This window comes from Suricata suricatta, chromosome 8, assembly GCF_006229205.1.
Source record: "Suricata suricatta isolate VVHF042 chromosome 8, meerkat_22Aug2017_6uvM2_HiC, whole genome shotgun sequence".
Taxonomy (NCBI): domain Eukaryota; kingdom Metazoa; phylum Chordata; class Mammalia; order Carnivora; family Herpestidae; genus Suricata; species Suricata suricatta.
The window spans coordinates 71,684,611-71,691,844 of NC_043707.1; the positions used below are offsets into that span (position 1 = coordinate 71,684,611).

Below are 7,234 nucleotides of genomic sequence, written 5' to 3' on the forward strand. Positions count from 1 at the left end.
GGTTATGAAGTTTTTTTTATGATGAAAATGTTCATGATCTATTCTCCTGGCAATCTTCGAGTATGCACTACTGTGCCATTGACTGTCGCCATGCCACATATCACATCCCCATGACCTACTTATTTCACACCTGAAAGTGTGTACCTCCCAACCCCCTTGACCCATTTTGGCCATTTGACAACACCCCGACCCCCACTCCCGTAACCACCACTCTGTTGTCTGAATCCATAAATTTTCTTTTATTTGTCCACCTGTTTTATTTTTTAGATTCTAAGTATAAGTGAGATTATATAATATCTGTATTTCTCTGTCCGACTTATTTCACTTAGCATAATATTCTCAAAGTCCATCCATGTTAACACAAATGTCAGTATTTCATTTATTTTTATGACTGAGTAGTATTTGATTTTGTGTGTGTGTGTGTGTGTGTGTGTGTGTGTGTGTGTGTGTTTATAACACATCTTCTTTATTCATTCATCCCCTGTTAGACACTTAGGCTTTTTTCATATCTTAACTATTGTGAATAATGTTCCAATGAATATTGGGATATATTTATCTTCTTGAATTAGTGTTTTTTTTTTCTGATGAAATGTTCAGAAGTAGAACTGTTAGATCATATGGTAGTTATTTTTGTTCTTTTTAAAAATTTTTTGAATTTATTTCTGAGAGAGAGACAGAGAGAGAGAGATAGAAAGAGAGAGAGAACAAGGAGGGAGGGAGGGAGAGGGGCAAAGAGAGGAGACAGAGAATCTGTCAGCACAGACCCTGATGTGGGATTTGAACTCAGGAACCATAAGATAATGACTGAGCTGAAACCAAGAGTTGGACGCTTAACCTACTGAACCACCCAGGTGCCCTGATCATATGGTAGTTCTATTTTTACTTTTAGTTTATATTATTACTATAGTCCTTAAGTTGTATTTTTTATTTTCATAACTTATTTATTTTTAATTTATTGATGAAACTCCATACTGTTTTTCATAATGCCTGAACTAATTTACCTTCCTTCCAACAGTGCATGTTGGCTCCCATGTTCACATCTTCACCAACATGTTATTTCTTGTCTTTTTGATAATAGCCATTCCAATAAGTGTGAAGTGATAAGTCATTGTGGTCTTGATTTGTATTTCTCTAATGACTAATGATGTTGAGCACTTTTTCATGTGCCTGTAAGCCATTGGTATATCTTTTCGTGGGGGAAAACAGTGCCTATTTAGAGCCTATGTTCATTTTTTAATTGACTCTTTTGTCTCGATGTTGAGTTGTATGGGTGCTTTTCCCCCACTTTCTAAACCTCTTATTTTTTTAACTTAAGTTTTAGTTAACATATAGTACAATACTGGTTTCAGGAGTAGAATTCAGGGATGCTTCACTACATACAGCACCCAGTGCTCCACAACAAGTGCCCTCCTTAATACCCATCACCCATCTACACCATCTCCCGCCCATCTCCCTCCATCAATCCCCAGTAAGTAAGAGTCTCTTCTGGTTTGTTTCCCCTCTCTCCTCTTTTTCCCCTTCTCATATATTCATCTGTTTTGTTTCTTAAATTCCACATATGAGTGAAATCTAATGGCATTTGACTGTCTCTGATTAACTTATCTCACTTAGAATAATACATTGTAACTTCATCCATGGTTTTGCAAATGACAAGATTTCAGTCATTTTGATTGCTGAGTAATATTCCATTATGTATGTGTACTGCATCTTCTTTATCCATCCATCAGTCAATGGACAATTAGACTCTCTCCATAGTTTGGTTATTGTTGATAATGTTGCTATAAACACTGGGGTGAATATACCCCTTCAAATCTGTATTTTTGTATCCTTTGGGGAAATATCTAATAGTGAAAATGCTGGGTCATAGGGTAGTTCTATTTTTAGGTTTTTTTTTTTAAGGAACCTCTTCTTGAGGGTGGCTGCACCAGTTTGCATTCCCACCAACAGTGCAAGAGGGTTTCCCTTTCTGCACATTCTTGTGAGTTTTTTTAAATATATTTTGTATATTAACCTCTTACAGGGGATACTTTGGAAACATTTTCTCCAATTCAGTAGGTTGCCTTTTGATTTTTATGATGATTTCCTTTGCCGAAGTTTTTCAATTTTATATATTTCTACTTGTTTATTTTTGCTTTTGCTGCCTTCACTTTTGGAATCATATCTAAAAATAAAAAAAGCATTGCCAAGAATAGTGTCAAGGAACTTACTGCCTGTATTTTCTACTAGAAATTTTATGGTTTCAGGTCTTAAATTAAAATCTTTAATTCATTTTGAGTTTATTTTTGGTTATAGTATAAGAGAATGGTCTAATATCATTCTTTTGTTTATGGCTGTCCAATTTACCCAATGCCATTTATTAAAGAGTCTATCCGTTACCCATTGTATATTCTTGCTTCTTTTTTTGTAGCAAGTTAATTGACCATATCTGCATGGGTTTATTTCTGTGTTACTTATTCTGTTCCATTGATCTATGTGACTCTTTTTATGTCAGTACCATATTGTTTTCATTATTGTACCTTTGTAATATAGTTTGAAATCAGGGAGCATGTCTCCTTCAGCTTTGTTGTTCTTCTCAATATTATTTTGGCTATTCATAGACTTTTGAGGTCCCATACAAATTTTAGGACTATTTATTCTATTTCTGAGAATTTGCCTTTGGAATTTTCATAAGGACTGTGTTTAGTCTACAGATTGCTCTGGGTAATATGGATATTTTATTTATTTGTTTGTTTATTTACAAGTGCTTATTTATTTTGAGAGAAAGAAGAAGGGAAAGCAGGTGAGAAGCAAAGAGAGTAAGGAAGAGAGAATCCCCAGCAAGCTCCCCACTGTCATCCAAAAGCCCAACACAGGGCTTGGCCTAACAAAACTGTGAGATCATGACCTGAGCAAAATGAAGAGTCAGGTGCATAACTGACTGAGCCACCCAGGTCCCTCTATAGACATTTTGATATCAATGTTAGTAATATTAATTCTTCCACTCCCTTTATACAGAATATCTTACAATTATTTGTACTCAATTTCTTTTGTTAATGTCTTACAATTTTCAGGAAACAGTTCTCTCACTTCCTTCGTTAAATTTATTCCTAGATATTTTATTCTTTTTGATGTAATTATAAATGGGATTGTTTTTTAAATTTCTCTAAAAGTTCTTTGTTAGTATGTAGAAATACAATGGATTTTTGTATGTTAATTTTTACCTTGCATCTTTAATGAATTTCTTAGTTCTGATAGTATTTCACTGGAGTCTTTCAGATTTTCTATATATAGTATTATGTTATCTTCAAATAGTGATAGTTTTATTTCTTACCCTTTCTAATTTTTTTATGTTTGTTTGTTTGTTTATTTATTTATTTTGAGAGAGAGAGCACGAATAGGGGAGAGCCAGACAGAGAGGGAGAGAAAGAATCCTAAGCAGGCTCCACACTGTCAGTGCAGAGCCTAGTGCAAGCCTTGAATCCATGAACTGTGAAATCATGACCCGAGACCAAATCAAGAGTTGGATGCTCAACCAACTGAGCCAACCAGGCGCCCCATTCCCTTTCAATTTGGATGCATTTTATTTCTATTTCTTGCCTTATTACCATGGCTAGAACTTCTAATTATATGTTGACTAAAAGTAGTAGGAGTGGGCATCCTTCTCTTGTTCCTGATCTTAGAGGAATGACTTTCAGCCTTTCACCCTTTAATATGATGTTAGCTGTGGGCTTGTCATATATGGCCTTTATTATGTTGAGGTACATTACCTCTCTACCCACTTTGTTGAAAGTTATTATCATAAATGGATGTTGAATTTTGTCAAATGTTTTTTTCTGCATCTACTGAAATGATCTTTGATTTTTATCCTTCATTTTGTTAATGTGGTATATCACATTGATTGATTTACAGATGTTGAATCATTCTTGCATCCATGGAATAAATCCCACTTGATGATTTTTATAATTTATTGTTGAATTTAGTTTGCTAGTACTTTGTTGAGGATTTTGCATCTATGTTCATCAGGTGTATTGGTCTGCAGTTTTCTCTCTTAGTAGTATCCTTGTAAAATGAGTTAGGAAGCATTCTCTCCTCTTCTTTTTGGAAGAATCTGATAAGCATTGGTATTAACTCTTCTTTAAATATTTGGTAATATTCACCAATGAATCTGCCTTGTCTTGGACTCTTATTTATTGGAAGGATTTTGATTACTTCTTTAATCTCCTTACTAGTAATCAACATATTCAAAAGTTTATTTTTTCATTATTCAGCATTGGAAGATAGTATTTTTCTAGGAATTTACCAATTTCTTTTTGATTGGCAATTTGCTTGTATATAATTGTTCACAGTAGTCTCTTATGATCCTTTGTATTTCTGTGGTATCAGTTATAAATCTCCCTTTTAAAAAATTATTTGAACCTTTGTCTTTCCTGAGTTAGTCTTGCTAAAGGTTTGTCAATTTTATGTTTGCAAAGAACCAGCTCTTATCTCATTGATCTTTTTTTCTAGTTCCTTGAAATATAGATAGTTCGAGATTTTTCTTGTTTCTTGAAGTAGGCCTGTATCATTATACATTTTTCTTTTAGAACTGATTCTGCTGCATCCCATAGATTTTGGTAAGTTATATTTACATTTTAATGACATTTAAAAATTTGTCCTTTGATTTCTTCATTAACACATTGGTTATTCAGTAGCATGTTATTTAATCTTCATATATTTGTGATTTTTCAGTTTTCTTTTAATTTTTTAGTTTCATATCATTGTGGTAAGAAAAGATGTTTCATATAATTTCAGTCTCAAACTTATTGAGACTTGATTAGTGACTTATTGTATGATTTATCCTTGATAATGTTCCATGTGCACTGAGAAGGATATATATTCTGCTGCTTTTGGATAGAATGTTTTATATATATCTATTTAGTCCATCTGGACTAATGTGTCATTAAAGACCAGTGTTTCCATATTTGATTTTTTATCTGGATGATTTACCCACTGATGTAAATGGTGTATTAAAGTCTCCTGTTGTATTAATGTCAACTTCTTCCTTTAGATGTATTAGTATTTGTTTTATACATTTGGGTTCTCCTTTGTTGGGTGCATAAAAGTTTACAAATGTTATATCCTCTTATTGGATTGACCCCTTTATCATTATGTAATGCCTTTGTCTTTTATTATAGTCTTTGTCTTAGTCTATTTTGTCTGGTGTAAGTATAGCTCCTCCGGCTTTCTTTTGGTTTCCATCTGCATGGAAATTTTTTTTCCATCCCTTCACCTTCAGTCTTTGTGTGTTTTTATATCTGAGGTGAGTCTCTTGTAGGCAGCATATAGATGGTTCTTGTTTATATATCCATTCAGCTACTTTTTGTCTTTTAATTGGGGTATTTAATCCACTTACATTTAAAGTAATTATTGATAGGTATGTACTTGTTGCCTATTGTTAATTGTTTTTTTGGCTGTTCTGTAGTTTCTCTCTGTTCCTTTCTTCTCTTGCTATCCTTTGCTTTTATGACTTTATCTAGTATTATGCCTATATTTCTTTCTTACTGTCTTTTGTATATCTAATAGAGTATTTTTGCTTTTTGGTTAACATAGGCTCACATGTAACATATATATATATGTGTGTGTGTGCATATATATATATATATATATATGCACACACACACATATGTAATGGCTTATTTTAAGTTGATTAGAAACTTAAATTTGGTCAAGTTCTGAAATTCTACATTTTTACTCCTTACCACATTTTATTTTATTTTTTTGATGACACGTTTTACATCTCTTTATATTGTGTGTCTAACTGACTATTATGGTAATACTTTTGTCTTTTAACTTCATAGCATTTTTATATAATCCACTATTTGCTATATTGCTACCTTTACCAGTGAGATTTATACTTTTATGTTTTCTTGCTATTAATGAATATGCTTTTTTTTCAGCTTAAAGAAGTACTTTTAACATTCTTGTAAGGCCACTTGGTAGTGATGAACACCTTTGCTTTTGCTTGTCTGGGAAACTCTTTATCTCTTCTTTAATTGTGAATGATAATCTTACCAGTAGAGTATTCTTGGTTGGTTTTTTGCCTTTCAACAGTTTGGATATATTGTGCCTCTTTCTTCTGGCCTGCAAAGCTTCTGCTGAAAACTCTGCTGATTGTCTTAGGGGAGTTTCCTTGTAAATGACAAGCTGTGTTTCTCTTGCTGCTTTTGCAGTTCTGTCAACTAGATGTGTAACAGTGAGAGGAAAAACAGATGACTTCTAAAGAAATTAGGTTTGTTTTTAAATTTGTGATTTTCCTAGTCTTCTAAGCTTTATTTGGAAAGTAAGGATATTTAGACTAGTAAAAGGTTAAAGTAACTATAGGGCCCAGCTCGCATTTCTTTATGGGGCTGAAATTCCAGGGAGCTTACAGTGCTGCTAACAGCCTCTTCTGTACAACATGAAGGAAGATAGAGAACATGGGAGGGGGACTTCCACATGGTCTATTCTCCTCCTCCTTTCCCTAACTTAGTAGTAATTCAGTACTGAAAACAAACAAATAATGAGGAAAGATAAAGATAGAGATAGTGTAAAGCTTTTGATTTAATTGACTTCTTAAAAAAGTATATATAGTGAGAGGAGAAATATTTGAGAAAATGAACACTTTGTATTAAGCAGAAATTAACGAAAAATGAATGATCCAGTGAAGAAATGGGCAGAAGACCTGAATAGACACTTCTCCAAGGAGGACATCCAGATGGCCAACAGGCACATGAAACGATGCTCAGTGTCACTCATCATCAGGGAAATTCAAATCAAAACCACACTGAGATACCACCTCACACCGGTCAGAGTGGCTAAAATGAACAAATCAAGAGACTATAGATGCTGGCGAGGGTGTGGAGATATGGGCACCCTCCTACACAGTTGGTGGTAATGTAAACTGGTGCAGCCACTCTGGAAAACAGTGTGGAGAACTCCCCTATGACCCAGCAATAGCACTGCTAAGGATTTACCCAAGGGATAAAGAAGTGCTAAGGCATAGGAGCACATGTACCCCAATGTTCATAGCGGCAGTTTCTACAATAGCCAAATCATGGAAAGAACCTAAATGTCCATCAACTGATGAATGGATTAAGAAGATGTGGTATATATATATATATATATATATATATATATATATATACAATGGAGTACTATATGGCAATGAGAAAGAATGATATATGGCCATTTGTAGCAAAGTGGATGGACCTTGAGGGTTTCATGCTAAGCGAAATAA

At 33.8% G+C, this 7,234-nt stretch overlaps 1 protein-coding gene across 4 annotated transcripts in view; it reads left to right on the plus strand.

Annotated features, from left to right (window-relative positions):
- The window catches only part of COL24A1 (collagen type XXIV alpha 1 chain), a 475,258-nt gene that overhangs the window by 141,771 nt on the left and 326,253 nt on the right, over window positions 1-7,234 (plus strand). The gene's annotated exons all lie outside the window — the stretch shown is intronic.